Below are 19646 nucleotides of genomic sequence, written 5' to 3'. Positions count from 1 at the left end.
TGGGGTTAATGTTTTAACCGCTGTGTCAATATACTTAGTGCCATTCTGTTTGAACATTCCGCGACACAATAAAACCATTTCTAACGAGCAAGTTTTGTTTTGTTTTTAAATGAAGGAATGGCAGTAGGAATTACCTGGGTGCGCTTTGTGCTGTGTTGAAAAGTTTTTAAAAACCAAATGTCATACATTTAGACCAAAGAAATGTCTAGACTTTACACCTTGAGAGCTTTGCAATTCCCTCAGTTCTTATAGTCATTTCCAGGTCTAAGAGTCTGTTTCACTCTCATGGTGCTTCCTGGACTGTGCAGATTTTGCTCTTTGGGAGATTGACTGCTGGTGGGTTTTGTTCAGAACCTGCCTTGGACTGGACGGCTTTGGATCAGGTCACATTTGGTGCCGTTTCCTCCTATGGCTGGGAGTAAAGGCATAGAGCCAGCCTGCTCGGGCTCACAGCCCAGTTCCTCCAACTCCTGTGGTGTGACCTTGGGCAGGGAACTTCATCTTTCTCTGCCCGACTCCTCATCCGTGAAATGGGCAGGACAGTAGTGCCTGCCTTGTGGGTTGTTGTGAGGACTTAGTGAGGTGATGCACCAGTCCTGGCCCAGAGTAAACACTCAACAGTTAGCTAGTATAGCAGCACTGACACCGCAGCTGGCCCTCTCTTACACCAGAGTCTCTACAGTTGTAGGATCTCAGTGTTGAAGGAGACCCCAACAATTCCCAGAGGCTGCCTTAGAATCTGCCAAGGTGCTTTTAAAAATTAGCTATTCCCAAGCTGCAGGGAATCAGAAGAGGGACTGGGAATCTGGCCTGTTCACAACAAATGCAAGTGATTGTCATGCGCAGCCAGTGATGGAAACCACCTTCTCTTGCCAGGATCCCCTCTCCAACAACACTAGCAAGTACCCTCTATTTGAACAGCTCCTTCTATGGGGACCTCACCACCAGCTGAGGCAATGCATCCCACTTTTAGACACCTCTGGCAGTATAAAAGTTTGTCCTCAAGTTGACCTAAAGAAGGAAGGGGCTGCCTCCGGCCATAAGGAGGCAGAATGGTGGAAAGAGAACAGACTTGGAAGCCAGAAAGAAACGGGCTTGGATTGCACTCCAGTGCTTGTTAGCTTTGTGGCCCTGGGTGAGTGGCTTGCTGTTTTCTTCTCCCTTTTACTTTCCAAATGACAGTCTTTCAATATTTGAACTCTATCTTTCCAGTCTTATCCCTACATAGTAAGACCTTAGGTTCTCTTATCGCTTTAGTCACATGCCCAGGCTCTGCCCTGCCCAGTCATATAAGACGCAAAGATGCACACGGTTCCCCAGGTGTGGGTTCTGGGTCAGGGAATGAAGCAGGGCTGGCAAGGGCTGGGAGTGGACCAGAAAGCCAAAGAGAGAGCCAGAGGCATGAGAAGGAGACAGACTGGATACCAAATCCCCAGCCCTCACCCCAGGGTCCTTCAACTAAGCTGATCTCTGGTTCTGATGCTTCCGGGACTAAACCTTGTCTGTGTCTCTTTGGAGCTGGGACTGAGGGTGGCTGTCATCATTCTGGCCACATCCTTGAGGGTAGTGAGCAGGGAACTGGACAGAGTCAAGGCCAACTCTCCCTCCTGTTCATTTTGTCCAGATGCTGAGACCAGAGGGCAGGCGAACAGGAAATATGGGCTGTGCCCCTTTGACCCACACCCAGATGCTGCATCCATCCCTATAACCTTAGCACCACCCCAGCTCCGATTCAGGGTGTCCTGATCCCAAAAATGCCTGGTTTGTTCCCAATCATGCACAGGGTCTTTTCAGTCTAGAAGCAAGGACTCTTCTACCCATTGTGTGAGTCAGAAAGAGAAATGCAAAGGTTTTGAGATCTGATTTCTGAAGATCCTTATTACTAGCCACATGTCTTCAGAAAGTTTGTTTAACCTGTCTGAGCTTCAGTGACCTTCATCTGTAAAACTGGGATACAGGTAATACGTACCTCCTAGGGTTCCAGGAAGGATTGGATGACATAGTATATATAGACACTTAGTACCCACTCAGTGATTGATGTGTGCTGGCTCCTTGGGAGGAGGAGGTGCAACTGGAGATGGTTGATTTCTCTCCCCATCACTGTCACCTGTGGGAGCAGCCCAAGGGCTGCCATGGCTCTACCTCCCCATGGGTTCAAATGAAAACGTTGCCATCAGCACGTCTGTAAAGTTGGCCGGTCCTGTTCTAAGGCAAAGCCACATAGCACGTCAAAGGGAATTTGAATTTTACAGAGGAAACATAAAAGTATTGGAAAACATTTCTTCTTTTCTTAAACTTTTACAGGTCACAGCTCAGTGTTGCCTTCCAGTTTCATGAACTTTCAATTTAGCCTAGAAAGTGTGGTCCGGACCAGCTGCATGAACATCACCTAGGAACTTGCTAGAAGTACAAAACCTCTGGCCCCACCCCAGACATGGAGGAACTCTGGGGCACAGCCCTGCAATCTGTATTAACAAGCCCTCCAGGTGCATCTCAGGGCTCCCATGTGAAAACATTGGTCTAGGTGTTAGCAGGGGGCCCCATCCTTGTTCCGCCTCCTCCCACCTCTGGCAGTTTTCAGATCCAGGTGACCAAGCCCGTGTCTCTAGCCATGTATTTTCAGCACTTCCACAGTTTGAAGACAGCTCCTAAGAGAACGATTTGTTGTCTCATCTGCGAGACTCATCTGCTTATGCCAAGAGCAAGTGTAATCTAAATCCAAACCTGTGCTACAGAGTCAGGGAAAAAAATCTGTTTTGGATGTTCAAATCACCAGATCAGTTGGCTTCCTCCACCTCTGAAGCTTCCTTCCTGATCTCCTGACCACTAATAATGGTATCTCTGATGGGTAATGATAATAGCCAATATTTATCAAGCTCTATCTATGTTGGAAAAATACCTTTCATTATATTTTTTCCATTTAATCCTCACAACAACCCAATGAGGCAGGCACTATTCATATCAATCCCGTGGCCTGCATGGTGAAACTGAGCCTCAGAGTGGCTAATTCACTTTCCCGAGATCATGTAGCTAGTAAGTGGCAGATAAGAGACTTGAACTCAGTCTGTGTGACACCAGATTCTGTGAATCTTCAATAAACCTACCCCCTTGGTTAAGCAGGCTATATCCTTAACCAGGAATATGCACAAAGAGTATTCTAGACCAGTGGTTTTTAAACTTTAGCATGCGTCAGGATTATCTGGAGGGCATCTTAAAACACAGATTGCTGGGGCCTAGTCCCAAAGACTCAGATTCAGTTCCTCTAGGTTGGGGCCTAGGACTTTGCATATCTAATCAGTTCTCAGATATTGCTGGCTGCCAATCCAGGGACCACACTTTAAGAATCATTACTCTAGGCTGGTGTTTCTCAACCAGGGCTGCATATTAGAATCTTCTGGATAATTTCAGATTGAAATGCTCTAGAATAGGACCCTGCCATTCTTTTTTTTTTTTTTGATATGCTTCTCGTATAATTCTAATGTGCAGCCAGGGTTGAGAACCTCTGCTATGCTCAAAGGAAGACTACTAATTGCTGTTTACAGCTTAAGTTCTTAAGTTCTGTATCAGTGTTTCTCCAACTGAGGCATTTACACTGGCAGGGAACTCAGTGGTGTGCCAGGGAGTACCAACAGTGCAGGATAAATAGAGCCCATTAATTTTATTTCAAGATTTAGGAAAATGTTAATATTCTCCTTTTTTTTTTTTTTTTTTTTTTTTGCTGAGGAAGATTCACCCTGAGCTAACATCTGTGCCAGTCTTCCTCTATTTTGTATGTTGGTCGCCACCACAGCATGGCTACTGACAAGTGGTGTAGGTCCGCACCCAGGAACCAAACCCAGGCCACTGAAGTGGAGTGTGCCGAACTTAACCACTAGACCACTGGGGGCCAATATTCTCTATTAAGCAAACAAATCTGCTATGGAGTAACATGCAAAATGTGCATGAACTATTAAACTGTGGGATTAAACCCACTCCTAAGAATCTAACCAAGGAAATTTGTCAGAGACTAACTGCCAAAGATATGCTCAAGGAGAGTCATCCAAACATTATTTTGTCTTGATAATTGTTAAGTCTGTGTAAGGGGTCTATGACAATTCATTGTTCAAAGAATATTGAATAGTCATGATATAATGTTAAGTGCAAAGAGGAGGATGCAAACTGTATATACAGTATGATTCCAATCTTACTTTTACAAAATGATATACTCTATATATATATGCAAAGAAAAGAGACTGGAAGATAACATACCAAATATTACCATTGGTTATTTCTTGGTGGGATTATGGGTGATAATGGTATTTATACTTGACAGCATTTTCCAATTTTTTAACAATATTACTTTATGATTAGACCAAAAGAATTTAGGCAGTCACCTACTTTTATAAATATATGTTCCCAAATACCTGTCCGAAATACAAACCATGGATTTTTTTCCCTTCTTTTTCTTTTTTTTTTTTTGTTGAGGTATAATTGACATATAACATTATATTAGCTTCATTTGTACACCCTAATGGTTTGATATTTGTATATATTGCAAAACATCCATCACCATACATAATTACAAAAACAATTTTTTGTCTTGTGATGAGGACTTTTAAGATCTACTCTCTTAGCAACTTTCAAATATGCAATACAGTTATTAACTGTAGTCACCATGCTGTACATTATGTCCCCAGGACTTATTTCATAACTGGAAATTATGTACCTTATGATCCCCTTCACCCCATTTCGCCCACCCGCATCCCCAGCCTCTGGCAACCACCAATCTGTTCTCTGTATTTATGAGCTTGCTTGTTTGATTCTGCGTATAAGTGAGATCATACAGTATTTGTCTTTCTATGTCTGACTTATTTCATGGCATAATGCCCTCAAGGTCCATCCATGTTGTCACAAATGGCAAGTAAACTGTAGATTTATAAGTTAGAAGTTTTTTCAGAGAACTAGAAAACATTTAAAAATTGCTGATTACTGTCCCAAAGAGTGCTAATGCCTTTGGGCCCAGGAAATGTGAGAACCTTCATAGAACCCAGGAGAAGTGGTGCTGGGCAAGGGGACACTTGCTCTTCAAGCTGGTCTCCCTGCTCGGGACAGTAGGGGCTCCTAGGGGCCTCCTGGGATGCATGGGGTGGGGTGGGGGTGGGGCACGTGCTCTCTCCTCCAGTGAGTACAGCTGGCTGACAGTGCTTCTGTGTGGCGTCACTGAAGCATCACTGTAGTTAATGGAGACTAGACCAAATGTGCCATACTGAAGGGGGGTTAGCAATGTCCATGTATAGTGCGCAAATACGCAGGTGGTGAGAAAGTCAGGCCTATGGAACAGGGACCACCTATGGGTATTAACAAAGAAAAGACCCAGGGAAAAAACTCCTGTCTTACAAAACACCAAGCCCGTTTGCCTTCCTCACCCCCAGGAGTGAGTCTGTCAATGCTCCCCCTGGAGTTGCCTTTAGAAAGCAAGCATATGACGCCTTTTGCACATTTGTGTCAAATGGAGCACTAGAAAGAGGACCATCCCGCTACAGTACTCAGAGGATCCTAAAATGAAGAAGGAATCTGAAAGTATTACGTACTAAGGGACAGTGTTACGAGGGTAATGATTTTCCAATATAACCAATAGACATTTTCTATGCAACCAAGCCTCACCTGGCCTTACAAAACAAAACCACCTGCTTCCACAGCATGGGACTGATGGCCCAGCCTTGAGGAGCAGGTAGCAAGCCAGTGGGGACCATTCTGGGGTAGCCCCTTCTCTCTCTGGAGGGCAGAAGACCTGTCCCATGGTAGGACACCCAGCCAGCAGTGCCCACCATTTGCTACAATCAGATTTGCAACCACATGCAACATTTTCTTTAAAGGGTCCAGGCTGGCCAAATAAGTGAACGAAATGAATGGGACTGCCCAGCCGAGTCCAGCATCTCCCGTTTACTCAACGCAGACATCACTTAGCTGTTGCCACAAGGGAATTTCAGTTCAGTTGTGCCAGGCCTTCGGAGTTTTTCCAAGAGAAACCAGAATTCTTGATCTTTGTATTGTAGTTCTCAATTTTTAAATGTTGGCGGCATTTCAAAAATACTGTGTAGTCCAGAGAAAAGATGCCTGCTGGCTGAGGTTGGTCTGCAGCCCTCGGTTTCCCACCCCTGCTGTAGAATCTCAAGCCCTAGAGAGGCAATTGCCTTGGTCACCTGCGTCCTTTTGCTCCTCTACCCACCCACCTCCACCAAATTCCAAAAGACAAATGTCCTAAACTCAGACTCCTCCTCAAAAGTCAGGTTTCATTAAGGACCTTAAAATTGGCTAATGGCCTCACAGTAATTTATTTCAGTTGAGGATTTTTAAAACTAATTATTGAGTGGTACTTTCTTGACGATGAGGTTAATTTTTTAAATAATTTTAAAGAAAAAGAAATTGCCTTGGTTTTTGAGAGATAGAGGGCATATTATTTGAGAAATGTATGTTTTGGGGTGGGACGGATCTGGGTTGAAACTCCAGCTCCACTGCCCATCTCTATCATTTGGGCAAGTGACTCAGCCTCTCCTAGCTTCCCATTTCCTCATCTGCAAATGGGGATGACAACTTCTGGGTTTGTTGGTTGGTTTGTTTGTTTGGGATGATATTAATATATGTTAATGTGTGGTGCCCTTAGTTGCTCAGGAAATGTAAGTTTCTCTTAGGAGCCAATGTAATTGAAAGTTTTAATTGTACATTTTGTAAAATAGCCTCATAATGCTTTTGTATATTTAATTTTAGAATTTAAAAAATCCACTTCCCTCAGACGTTCCATTGTAGTAATTAGTGTTGCAGTTGAGATGGGAATGGAGCTGTAGTTGAAAAGGGGAAAATAGAGAGGGTGAGGGGATGAACCTCAGGGGTGTCTGGGGGAGGTCCTAGGGTCAACTTGCAGTGCCAGAGTTCACTTACGTATAAGGTGACCTTGTGATTTATCAGTCCAATTTAACTCTTTTGCTTATTGCTGAATCTCTAGTATCTAGCACATCCCCCAAAAGGTAAATGTTTATTAGTTATTTAAATTAGTTAATGAACAAATAAGGAGTGTATGGTGGGAGTTTTATCCAGCAAGGCTAACTACTAGCTGGACAGATGGTTGGCTTCCCAGGTCTGGGACCTGTAAGGTCACACGGGGACTGCCTCAGAGGAGCCCAGCACTCGGTTTAATACTCTGCTGTTGTCATCTTGAAATTCTTAATAATGTTTGAATAAGGGGCTCTGCAAATTATGTAGCCAGTCCCGATCAGAGTTTCATCAGTAAACATAGAAATGTCAGTGCATAAACCAAGGGTACAAACTCATGGCCCCTGGACCCAATCAAATATTTTTGGCCCACAGGGTGTTTTTTTGTGTTGTTATTGTTTTTTGTCTTTTGGGGTTTTTTTTGTTTGTTTGTTTGTTTGTTTGTTTGTTTTGGTGAGGAAGATTAGCCCTGATCTAACCTCTTTTTGCTGAGGAAGATTGGCCCTGGGCTAACATCCATGCCCATCTTCCTCTACTTGATATGTGGGATACCTGCCACAGCACGGCTTGATAAGCAGTGTGCAGGTCCGCACCTGAGATCCAAACCTGTGAACCCTGGGCCACCAAAGCAGAGAGCGTGAACTTTAACCACTACGCAACTGGGCCAGCCCCACAGGGTGGTTCTTTTTAATATAAATAAACTTCTGATTTAGAATAGTTTTAGATTTACCCAAAAGTTGCAAAGATAATACTGAGAGTTCCCATATATCCCTCACCCAGTCTCCCATGTTGGTAACATCTTAGGTTACATTTATATTTACATTTATAATACATTTGTCACAACTAAGGAGCTAACATCAGTACATTACTATTAACTAAGCTCCACATAGTATTCAGATTTTATGAATTTTTCCATAATTCCCTTTTTCTGTTCCTGGATTCTATGCAGGATACCACATTACATTTAGTCGTCATATCTCCTTAGGCTCCTCTGGGCTATAATGTTTTCTCAAACTTTCCTTGCTTTTGATGACTTGGACAATTTTGAGGAGTACTTGTCAGATATGTTGTAGAATGTTCCTCAGTTTGGGTTTGACTTTGGCATATTGGTTATTTTGACTTAAAGTTATTTGAGGAACAACTGGTGCAAGAAGGACACTCTGACCCTCCTCTCTTTCCTCGTAAAAGCAGGAATTAAACCTGCAATGTGAAAGGTACTCTCCCTGTACCAGGAGGCAGAAAGACATCCTTATTGCCAGAGATAGGGAATTCAGGGCCAAGAAGGCTGTGTAAACACACTCTGCTTCCTTTCTTCACTAATTAGTACCCAAGCCTAAGTTTCTTTGTCTTGTCAGTTCTTCACAAATTTATTGTTTCTTTGTCTAAAAGGTTTATAAACAGCCTGCTTTGGTCACTTCTCTGAGCTTCATATCTTTGGGCTTCCTGTACATACGAAATTAAATTTGTTTTTTCTCCTATTGATCTGTCTTTTGTCAATTTAGTTATTAAACCAGCCAAAGAACCTAGAAGGGAAGAAAGGAAAAGGTTTCCACCCCTACATTTTTCTCATGGTTAGACTGGCATTACACGTTCTTGAGAGGAAGACCACAGAGGTGAAGTGACATTTTCATCACATCATATCAAAGGTATATGCCATGAACATGACTTATTATTGATGATGTTAACCTTGACCACCTGGCCAATGTAGTCTTTGCCAGTTTCTCCATTATGAAGTTATTCATCCTGCCTCCTTTTTCATACTGTACTCTTTGGAAGCAAGTCACCTAGCATACCCCACAGTCAAAGGCAGGGAAGGGAATTCCACCTCCTTCAGGGGGAAGTATCTGCATAAATTAGCTGGAATTCTGCTGCATAGGAGATTTGTACATTCCCCATTTATTTATTGAATCATTTGTTTGTATTAGTCTGGACTCATGGATATTTATTTTATACTTTGGGTTATAATCCAATACTACTCCATTTATTTTGTTGCTCAAATTCCAGCTTTGGCCATTCAGGAGCTCTTTTCAGGTTGGCTCCAGTGTCCCTTGGACATAGCTCCAACATTGCGTGGTTTTTTTGTGTGTGTGTGGAAGATCAGCCCTGAGCTAACATCCATGCTAATCCTCCTCTTTTTGCTGAGAAAGACCAGCTCTGAGCTAACATCTATTGCCAATCCTCCTCCTTTTTTTTTTCCCCAAAGCCCCAGTAGATAGTTGTATGTCATAGTTGCACATCCTTCTAGTTGCTGTACATGGGACGTGGCCTCAGCATGGCCAGAGAAGCAGTGCGTCCGTGCGCACCCGGGATCTGAACCGGGCCACCAGTATCGGAGCGCGCAGACTTAACCACTAAGCCACGGGGCTGGCCCCTCCATCGTTGTGTTTTTATTGAGGACTTTCTTTTTTTCTGGCACTGTGAAGTACTCCAGGCCATCTTTAACATTTTCTGCCCCAGCCCTAGAATCAGCCATTTTTCCAAGGAGCCCTGATTCCCTTTATTGAAGAATGATATTAGAAACTAAGATCTGGATGTTGAATGTGCTCATTGCTACCAGAGTATTTTTTTTAATTTTTAAAGTTTTTAATGTAAATTTTTAAAATTAAGCTGTCATCTTATAGAGAGCCAACTCTTCCAGGCTGAATTAACTATGTAAATATAAGTAACATTAATAAATAAAATGTTAAAAAAATTTTTTAATGTTTTTGAACTACGAATATTTAACTATGAAGAGATTTCACGTTAGAATCTAGACTTGCGGACTCTCTTGAAAGACGGGAAGGTCTGGCAATCCTGGACCCATATTTCTGTTCAACAATAATCAGCTAAGGCTGAGAGACTCTTTTCCTTTCCTGCATAAAGCACTCACCAGGTTGTCACAGTCCGCACCACTCCCTACTGTATTACACCCAGCCTAGGTTACTCTTTTATGTTCCTTTCTGACAGTTGAAGGCATTTAACTATGTGATTGCTGGTTCAGATCGTATTCAAGTAGGTAACTTACAGATACACAGCTTAGTCTGTGAATTTAGGTCTACTTTGACCCAGTGATCGTATTTTAGAGCCACATTTCTGGTTTCATCCCTATCCCACCGACTTACCTTTACTGGATTTTATATGGAAATACAATGACACCATTTCCTGCTCAGTCCCCACCTTAACTTTAGAGCTTTATGTAGAAAGACAGACATCCTGGTTATATTTGCATGTTAGGAAGATCCTCTGCCTGCCAGGTGGAGATTGGAGAAATCCAAGAGTAGAGGAAGGGAGCTCCGTTAAGGGGAAGCTACAGCAAACCAGGCAGGCCGGGATGGTGGCTTGAGCTAGGGAAGTGGCAGGGGGGTTGGGGAGAAGTTTAGAGATTAGAAACTATTCAGACAAGACTTGGTATTACTTGCCCTTCACATAACGGAAGCAAGATTCTGCTGGTGAATAAAGAAAAGTTTTATTTGTGAGGATACTCACAATATATCTGTCATCCATGACAAGGAGGCTGAGTCATTTTCAGATTCTGACTGGGGCTAGTGATCAAAGTACTGGTACATCTGCCTCGCTTTCCAGTACTGATGAAGCTCCTTAGCATCATGTGCTCAGCTCACTCCATCTCACTTGGCCCATTTGATTTTCAGCAGGTCTGAACTAGCTAGAGTTCATTTTTAATGGCTTTTATTGTCAATCCACAGTGAGTGAATACTTTTCTCGGGATTTCTTGGGTCTTTCTTGATATGCCACGACAGCAGAGAGTGGAGGCAGCCCTCCTGGAGATGGGGCTGCAGATAAGGAGCAGCCGTCTGGCAGCAGAGAAGTGGCCCTGGGGGAGGAGAGGGAAGTGTGACTGCCAGGCACACTGTATTTACACTCACTCCTTTGGGTGGCTGAAACAGCACTTCCTCTGCCTGGCAAATGGCATGTCTGAAAGAATTAACAATGTGTTTAGAACATATCATCACATGCTGGTCTCTTTTTCTTTCTTTTGGTGCAACCACTGGGATAATAGGTCAGAGGGTAGCACAGAGGGGCCCGGGGAAGGGCAGAGGGAGTTGGAGAATCGAGTAGTAGCCAGTTTATTTCTAACCATTTGCAGCTGTCAGCTTGTTTGGGGACTTTTTTTTTTTTAGGCAGAGGAACAAAGTCTTGTTACACAGGATTGTTTTCCTTGGCGTGATGAACAGACACTTTCTTGAGGAACGCTCTGAGATAACACAAAACATCTGCTTGGAGGGACCAGTCCTCTGCAGCTGAGTTTTCATCAACATCAGCAAGAGCATGAGGCTTTTTTAGACAAGCTTACATCTATACATTTTGCAGGAGGCAGGAGAATGTAAGTGGAATGGGCAGGAGAGGTATTTTTAAGAAACAGATCTGTGTTGTTATTTTTTTTTTTTTCCTTGTGATCCAATTGCGTTTTGCTTTGCAAGTATTTTTGGAAATGGTATGTTCTCAGCCACGCTGCCAGAGGAGGTCTGTTTTCTTTTCCCACGTGTGTGGGATGTTGTTTTTATTCATGCGCTATTGAGAATGAGTGATTTTTATGACTGGTAGAGGGATTTGCACGTGTGCACTCCTGTTACTGGATTCCAAAAACGAAAAGGGCAACACAAATGCTCTCAGGCACGAGGAACAGTTTTAAGGAGCAATGTGGACATTTCTGGTTGTTGTTACTGACGTGCCATCAGGGGTCCCCAAATGATTGGCCAGGGCATTAGGTTTCATCTTGTGTCACGTGCAAGCTCCCCAGATAGTTCACATGATGTTCCCTTATGTGATGTTCGTTCCAAATCCATATTCCAGGAAGGGTTTGTCCTTTGAAGAGAAAAGGCAGCTTCACCTGTCCTGTTTCGTTTTCCTGCCCCCACCCTTGGCTTTGATGAGGAAGAGCCATCTGTGTAACAACAGTAATACTGGCTGTGTTTACTGAATGCCTTCCGTGTGCCTGCTGCCTGGGCTCTCATTTAATCCTCACAATCCCAGGAAGAATGAGGTACTATTATCCCCATTCCTCAGATGAGGAAACTGAGGCTTTCAGAAGTTAGCAGACCTCCTCGAGGGCAAGCAGCACGGAACTTCCACAGCTGGAATCTGAACCACGTGTGATCAGAGCCAGATGCTTAACAAGTGTCCTCATCACGATGACACATACATTTGGGGAAGTAAGAGCCTTCTCCGCCTTTGTCTTTTAACAAGTTTTGCTTCCCCAAATCTGCCAGTTGGATTGGAGTCCGATGAAAGGAGCCCTAAGAACCCCATCAAGTTTGCTGGCCGAGTGGAATCAGCCTGACTTGAATTCAGATCCCTTTTCATCAGGAACTAGCTCTGTAAATCCTGAACCAGGCCGGCCCTTTGCCTTTTGGAGCTTTGATTTCAGGGTGAGCAGATGCTGTAAGAACTCCACTCTCATTCCTGCAGAGTGTTTATTCCACACCCACTCTGCTCCAGGCTGCGTGCTAGTGATAAGGATCCGTCTGTGAGGAGCGTGGACGAGCTCCCTGCCCTCAGGGAGGGTGCAGTCTGGTCTGCAGGGGGTGGCAGACCTGAGTCAGGGATTCCCACGGGTAAGTGTGGGATTTCCACCTGGGATCCCTGCTCAGGAAGTTTCAAGAGCAGAGAGCAGGTGCCAGGGAACGTGAGTCTGGGGGTGAGGGAAGCCTTTGAGCTGAGCTCTTAAGAAAGAAGAGGCCTTCACTAGGTCAACGACGGTGTGGAGTAACTGCCAGCTGCTCTGGAACCCGGGATGTTTGGGGGCAGTTCTCTGGTGCCCCTGAAGACACCCTTTTCACCTTAACTCTCCATCCCTCCACAGCCCAGGTTCAGCCCAGCATGACCCCAGACCAGTCCCATCCATCCCCAAGCATCGGGCTTTCTCTTCAGAAGAAAAGAGAGAACACAGTGAAAACAGAATGAGCAGGAGCTAACACAGAAACTCCCCCAGGTCTTGTCTGACTGTGGGGACCTTTGTCTCCAACCTGTGGCCCTGTCATCCAAAGCATTTCTGCCTTCTCTGAGGACTCTTTCCCTTTGCGGCTTCCATAACACAATAAAAGAAAACACACAACGCCTCTAGACAACTTCTTTTCTTCCAGGGGTGCTCCAAAAGGAAGGATTGAATGGAGCATCTGAGGACTTAGTGAAAGGGAGGGGAGAGGAGGGAAAGAGGAAGAAAGAAAATGAATCGAAGCTCAGAAATTACTGGAATTTTTATTTAATTCTGTTTGAGAAAAAGGAGATTTACTAAGTCAGAGATGAAAGGCAAGTCCGTGTGGGGCCTCAGAGAAATGATTGTATTCCAGGCTTGGTGTAGCTCACACACTGAATGTGGCTTGGAGATCAGAAAGTTGTGGTTAGACACTTTCATAAACTCTGCAGGGCGGTCAGCTATGCTGGTTCCCAGCGAGCACCGAGTCTCCATGAGCAGCAGAGTTGTGAGGCTGCCTCGTCAGCCCTTCGAGAGAGACTCCAGCCCCACAGGCTCACCTCACCCTCAGCCTTCACCCCAAGTCACTGGCTTGCCTCTTCCTTGGCCAATTGCTCAACAAACTCTAGACTTGCTTTGAGTCTAGTTGTTGTGCAAATTCCTGCAGAACCGCATTTGAGGGATTGGTTGGGGATTCTGACCTCTGCCCGGGCATCTTGCCTCGGCTCACTCTGGAATCTGAGCTCAGCCTGGCCCCGTTTGAGGTTCACTAGCTACATTTCAGTACTGACCCATTTGCAGAGACCAAGCCCACCTCATGACCCAAGGCCATCCAGGTCCAAGGTCATCCTTGAACACCTAGATGTCTATCGCCTCTTTGTGGGACACTCATCTGAATGCATTTTCTCATTTTGGGCTAACTTCTTGGAGTCTGAAATTTCCCAGCTTGAATCTGAAAGTATGGGATGTGGCTCAGGGTGGGATAAAGGAAGGGGATGCTCTGAGACTCAATTCCTGCTTGCAAATCACTTAGAGACTTTCTGATGAAAGGTTTGTTTTCTATATCATCAATACATATCTGTCTGGGATTGTTGCTGGACTGGTCAAAGTTTAACTCCAAATCCTTCAGAAATGCAATCTATTTCAGTTAAGACTGCTGGTTAATATTGTCTGGCATTAACTTTCTAATTGAGTGCAAAGACTGAAAATTAACTATCACCACCTGAGAAACTAGACTGAAAGGCAAAAAAGTGGGATTTTAATGATAAAGAGAGGAGTTTCAGATTCTTTCTTCCACCCCCTTGGCTAGATCAAAATGTTCTTATCACAGAACTCTCCTCCTTCCTCACCAAAAGCCGTGTGTGACCTTCCATGCCAGGACCATATCAAGACTTGGGTAAAAAGCTACCATTTCTGCTGTCGACTTCTTTCCCCCACCAAATAGGAGATGATGGATTCACATTTCAACTAAATAAGATCACCACTCTTTTATGACTCAATTTTGATTGATGAAGATCTCTTACCTATCCCTGTGCCAACTGCATTTAAAGATAGAATCCCAATATAAAACAGTCCCTTTGTTCAGGGAACTTACAGTAAGACAAGACTTAAGTAGGAGATACTTGTAGGAAATAATGCAAGGCAGAATATAACCCAGTGCTTAATTGAGTACCTGCCACTCTAAGTTCTTTGCAAGTTCAGAACTGATGTATTAATACCAACACTGCCCTCCTGAAAATAAATGGGTGGGAGGAATTTAATCCCAAATTATGTTACAAAGAACATTTGGTCCATGGGATACTAAAACTAACAGTTCAAAAGAGAGTATTTACTATCTGCAAGGCATTAGCAAAGCCTTTTATATGTATGTATTGAATCCTCACAACAACTTCATAAGCTACAGATGACATTAACATCCCTGTTTCTTTAGAGATGGGGAAACTGTGGCTTAGAGACAATAAGCCATTTGCATTTCGCTACATTGTTAATAGGTAGTAGAGCCAGAAATGAAACGTGGGAAGTGTGATTACAGACTCTGTTTTTGTTTTTTTGTGTGTGTGTGAGGAAGATCAGCCCTGTGCTAACATCTGCCAATTCTCTTTTTTTGCTGAGGAAGACTGGCCCTGGGCTAACATCCATGCCCATCTTCCTCCACTTTATATGGGACGCCGCCACAGCATGGCTTGCCAAGCTCTGCATGGGTGCGCGCCTGGGATCTGAACTGGCGAACCCTGGGCCACTGCAGCAGAGCATATACACTTAACCGCTTGCACCACCGGGCCGGCCCCCAGACTCTGTTTTAAACCAGCAGATATTTTGGGAGAAAGGAGCTTGCAGAGTTAAATCAGACTTTTTGCAATAGGAATTCTCAGATCCTTCACCATGCTTAGGTGTATTGTAAACCTCTATGAAAGCAGCATTTCTGCAAATATATTTGACCTCACAACCCTCCTTTTCTAGCCAAGGATCTCCCAGGATTAGTGATTTTTAAAACATACGTTGGGAAATATTGGAGTGGAGGGTCCATAGTATCTCATGTACTCAAGAGAAGCGGAGGGACAAAAGGAGGGGGCTGGATGTGGCCCTAAGCTGGTCGGTGGTCACGGGTCCACACAGAGCGCCCTTTGCCCAGACCCAGCCACTGCACAGCCCCTCCGCTTCCGGCTGCCATGTGATAGCCCAGGGTCCATTTGAGATGATTCCTTAGCCTTTCATTCTTCCTACTGCTAGACTGTATCCATTTCAAACATGAGGCCAGTTACACAGGGTGAGAGTCCAGAGTCCACCAAAGGGGTGGACATCCAGTTCTCTGCATCCAGAGGGGTCATCTCTTCCACCACCCACCTTCTGAAGAAGGTTTATTTAAAACATACATACACACACATACACACACACGTACATACATGCACATACATGCACATACATGCACATACATACACGCACATAATATACACGTCCACGCACATACGTATACACATATGCACACACATATACACACATGCACACACATACATATGCACACGTGCACATACATGTACACACATGCCCACACATATACACATACACACATACCCATCCACACACACACACATACACACGCACACAAATCTGAACACCTAGAAGGCAGAAGAGAAAGGGAGAAAAAGGCTGAATAGTATACAGACTCTGGAATTGGCCCCTGCACCATTGATAATACTGAATGAATTTCCCAAATGCTGTGTAGCTTCCTTATTTTGAACCCCGTGCTCTGTGAGCCAGGATTTTATCTCTGGCCCACAGAGCACCCGCCGGGGTTCCTGGGCTCCCTAGGACGCCCAGCCTTGGGCTTCTCAGCTTCCAGAGTTGGCCTGAGTGACCATGGCGCACACCGACCATGTCCTGCTTGAACCGTTTGCAACGTCCACTTTGAAAGAATGAATTACATTCAAGGGAGGGAATGCGGAAGAGCCAGGTCCAACTTAGCAGGCAGAGCGAAGAGATGCTGAGCCTGAGTCGCACCTACCTGAGGAGTCCAGGTGAGAAATAACGGAAGCAGAACACAGTCCCGAATTTCCGCTAAGTTCCCACTAAGTACCCGCTGAGTACAGGTGCTATGACAAGAACACTGCAAAGTAAATGTTTTTCTCTCTTTTGTAATAGAGTGATGAAGTAAGTTGCCTAAACAGCTGGTAAATTATAGGGCTAGGATTTTAAACTAGGTTTTCCAGACTCCAAAACCAACTCCTCTCGACTGCTCTAAAGATAATTCCCACCATAGCCCAAAAGGGAGAGGCAGGAGGCAAACCACAGGTTCAAGGCCAAAGGCAAGGCTGGAGACCATGTATGGAATGGAGGACAGAGCCAAGAGTTCAAAGCTGAGCAGAGGTAGGGATGGGAGGGAAGTGCAAATTGGGGGCAATCTAGAGGGTCCCAGCAATTACTATGAACATCTTTGGTGTGTCCAAGACTTGGCCTCACCCGCAGTCAGTGTGTGCGGTGTGGGGGCTGCTCAGAGGGTCAGCAGATGAGCTAACTCTGCTGACAGTCCCTGTGTCCCCAGCAGCTGGTGAGCCTCCACTGAGACCCGAGTCAGGGGAAGTGGATGATCGGCACCCCTGAGGGGACTCGGGCTGCCCAGAAAAGAGGAGCCACAGAGCTGGAGGTGTGTGCAGAGCCCCAGGGCAGCATCTCAGGATTCCAGGGCGGTCCTGAGGAGTTAGACAAACTTGGATCCAAACCCTTCCTCCACTGCTTGCCAGCTGGGTGACCTTGGGCAGCTGCTTAATTTTCCAGAGTCTGTCTCCTCATCTTTGAGATGGAAACAATAATAGTACCTATCCTCAAGCCTCCTTCTAAGGACTCAATCAGCTATTCCATGTGAAGTGCTCTCCACAGAATACTACTCAGCCATCAAAAAGGATGAAATCTTGCCATTTGTGACAACACGGATGGACCTTGAGGGTATTATGCTAAGCGAAATAAGTCAGAGGGAAAAGTCAAATACCATATGATCTCACTGATAAATAGAAGATAAAAACAACAACCAACAAACACACACAGAGATACAGAGATTGGATTGGTGGTTACCAGAGAGGAAGCGGGGAAGGAGGAGGGCGAAAGGGGTGATTAGGCACATGTGTGTGGTGATGGATTGTAATGAGTCTTTGGGTGGAGAACATGATGTAATCTACAGAGAAATCGAAATATAATGGCGTACGCCTGAAATTTATTTAATGTTATAAACCAATGTTACTGCAATAAAAAATAAATAAAATAAAATAGATAAATAAAGTGCTCGGCACAGCCCGCACAATAGTAAGTGCTCAGTAAATGTTGGCTTTTCCTCTTAGTCCTGGGTGCATGGTCCTCAGGCATGGGCAGAGAACACATTGCTCCTTGAAGGCAGCAGAGAGTATTAGGGGACCTCCTGTCACCTCGGACCTGTGGCTCCCGGGGGTATGAACTTCACCCTTCTCTCCTCACCCCTTTTCTTTTTGTAAATTATATTTCTGTGCCACCAAAGAGTAACTTTTAGATGCCTCATTGCACTCAGCAATTGAGCTGTGCCACTATCCTTGCAGAGAGAGTCACACTCCAAACATACCCAGGTTTTTTGGGTTTTAGAATCAGGCGGACTTGGTCCAAATCCCAGCCCTGCCACTTCTTAGCTGAGTTGTCTGGAGCGAGTTAACGGATGCTGCAGAGCCTCGGCGTTACTCGTCTGTGACAGAGGAAGAGTAGGACCGACTCCATGGGTAGGTTGTGAAGAAAACATACATCAATTCCCTGGTGGTGTCCTGTGGTTATAGGACTCCCCTTCTGATGGGGACACACCTCTCAGAGCGGATTCCATCATCTCTGGGAGGCGAGCTTCTTTGAAGATTCCAGACCCTCTCCCAACCTGGCAGTGGTGGTTTTCACTGGCCCCCCTGCAGCAGAGAAAACCACCCATCAGCTCTGCAAGGGGCTGCCCTCCACCTCTTCCCCAGCCTCCCCTCACCCCATCCCCTAAATCCCGGCATCTGTTGCCCAGAGAGCCAGCTGCCAAGCTGTGTCCTGGTCTCTCCCCAGGTTAATTGGATATGTCACTGCTTTGTTTTTGAAGAAAATCTGGTATCAGTGCCAGGCCCTGGGGAGGCAGATCTTGCCTCTGCTGCCAACTGCCAACCGTCTTCCGTCTCTCTCATCCTGCCCTGGAGTCCCAGGTGATCCCCTTACAGAGTGTCTCTCACCAGACGCCTGCTGCTGGGACCCTGCAGAGGCAGGGACAGCAAAACTCCAGGCTTCCTGGGGACCAGGCGCACGCCCTGAGCACCGCTCCGCAATTTTGTTGAAAGGCTGGTGGTCACGTCTACCTTTTCTTGATAAGGGTAATTATTTTCCTTATAACAACAGCTAGATGCTCCAGACCTTACACTGTGGAGAGAAGGGGAGTCATTCCCATTTAGTGAGCTCTTCCTCTGCTCTAGGCACTGTAGGAAGGTTTTACTCATGTCAACACTCTCCTAGTCGTGCAAGGAAGGCCTTATTAAGACCCCTCTTTTACAGGCAAGAAACCCAAGTTGCAAGGTACCATTTCTAATCCTTACAACCATTGGAATTTTTATCTCCATCCTACATATGGAAAAACTGAAGCTCAGAGAGGTTAGATAACTTGCCCGCAGTCACACAGCTGGAAAAGGAGCAGAATAGGAATTCAAAGTCTGTTTAACTTACAACATGTCACCACTTCAGGACTGTGTAAATAACAAGAGAGTAAGCCGCATTGGAGAGGGAGAAAGGAAGTAGCTTGTGATTCTGCCACTTGTTGCTTTGAGCAAGCTGGGAGTCGTGGTCATCAGCCAGGAAGTCCAGGTGCCTCCTGACCGCTCGCCCCATCTGTGTTATGAAAAACAGAACCCCCAACTCTTACCTTCCTCAAGGCGGTGAAGTGGCGATAAGAGGAATACAAAAGTATCCGTGAAGCTTGTTGCATTTGCCCACCCCAGAATCATTGTATCTCAGGAAAAGTTTGGATCAGAATTTGCATACTGGTGGCCTGCAGGCCGAAGTAACCTAGAAACATGCTTTGTTTCGACCAGTGGTGGTTTTTAAAAGTTCGGATTAATTGCTAATGTTTAAAAAGTATAGCAAGTTCACATAGAACTCTGGATTGCTGAATTATCTTGAAAAATCAGAAGCTCTAACAGCCCCGGGCCTCCATCCCCACAGGGCCACCATTGGCTGGGGCTGTGCAGCAGCTGCTGCCTTTGAGAAGAAGGTGCATCCCAGCTTGCAGCAATCCCCA

At 45.1% G+C, this 19646-nt stretch overlaps 1 protein-coding gene across 1 annotated transcript in view; it reads left to right on the top strand.

Annotated features, from left to right (window-relative positions):
• Positions 1–19646, top strand: part of MOB3B (MOB kinase activator 3B) — a 182746-nt gene that overhangs the window by 128498 nt on the left and 34602 nt on the right. The window lies entirely within an intron of this gene.

The sequence above is a fragment of the Ceratotherium simum genome, chromosome 20, assembly GCF_057802395.1.
Source record: "Ceratotherium simum simum isolate JZ-2026a chromosome 20, ASM5780239v1, whole genome shotgun sequence".
Classification (NCBI taxonomy): domain Eukaryota; kingdom Metazoa; phylum Chordata; class Mammalia; order Perissodactyla; family Rhinocerotidae; genus Ceratotherium; species Ceratotherium simum.
The sequence above is the reverse complement of the archived record's forward strand: the minus strand, read 5'-3'. Positions and strand labels throughout refer to the sequence as shown.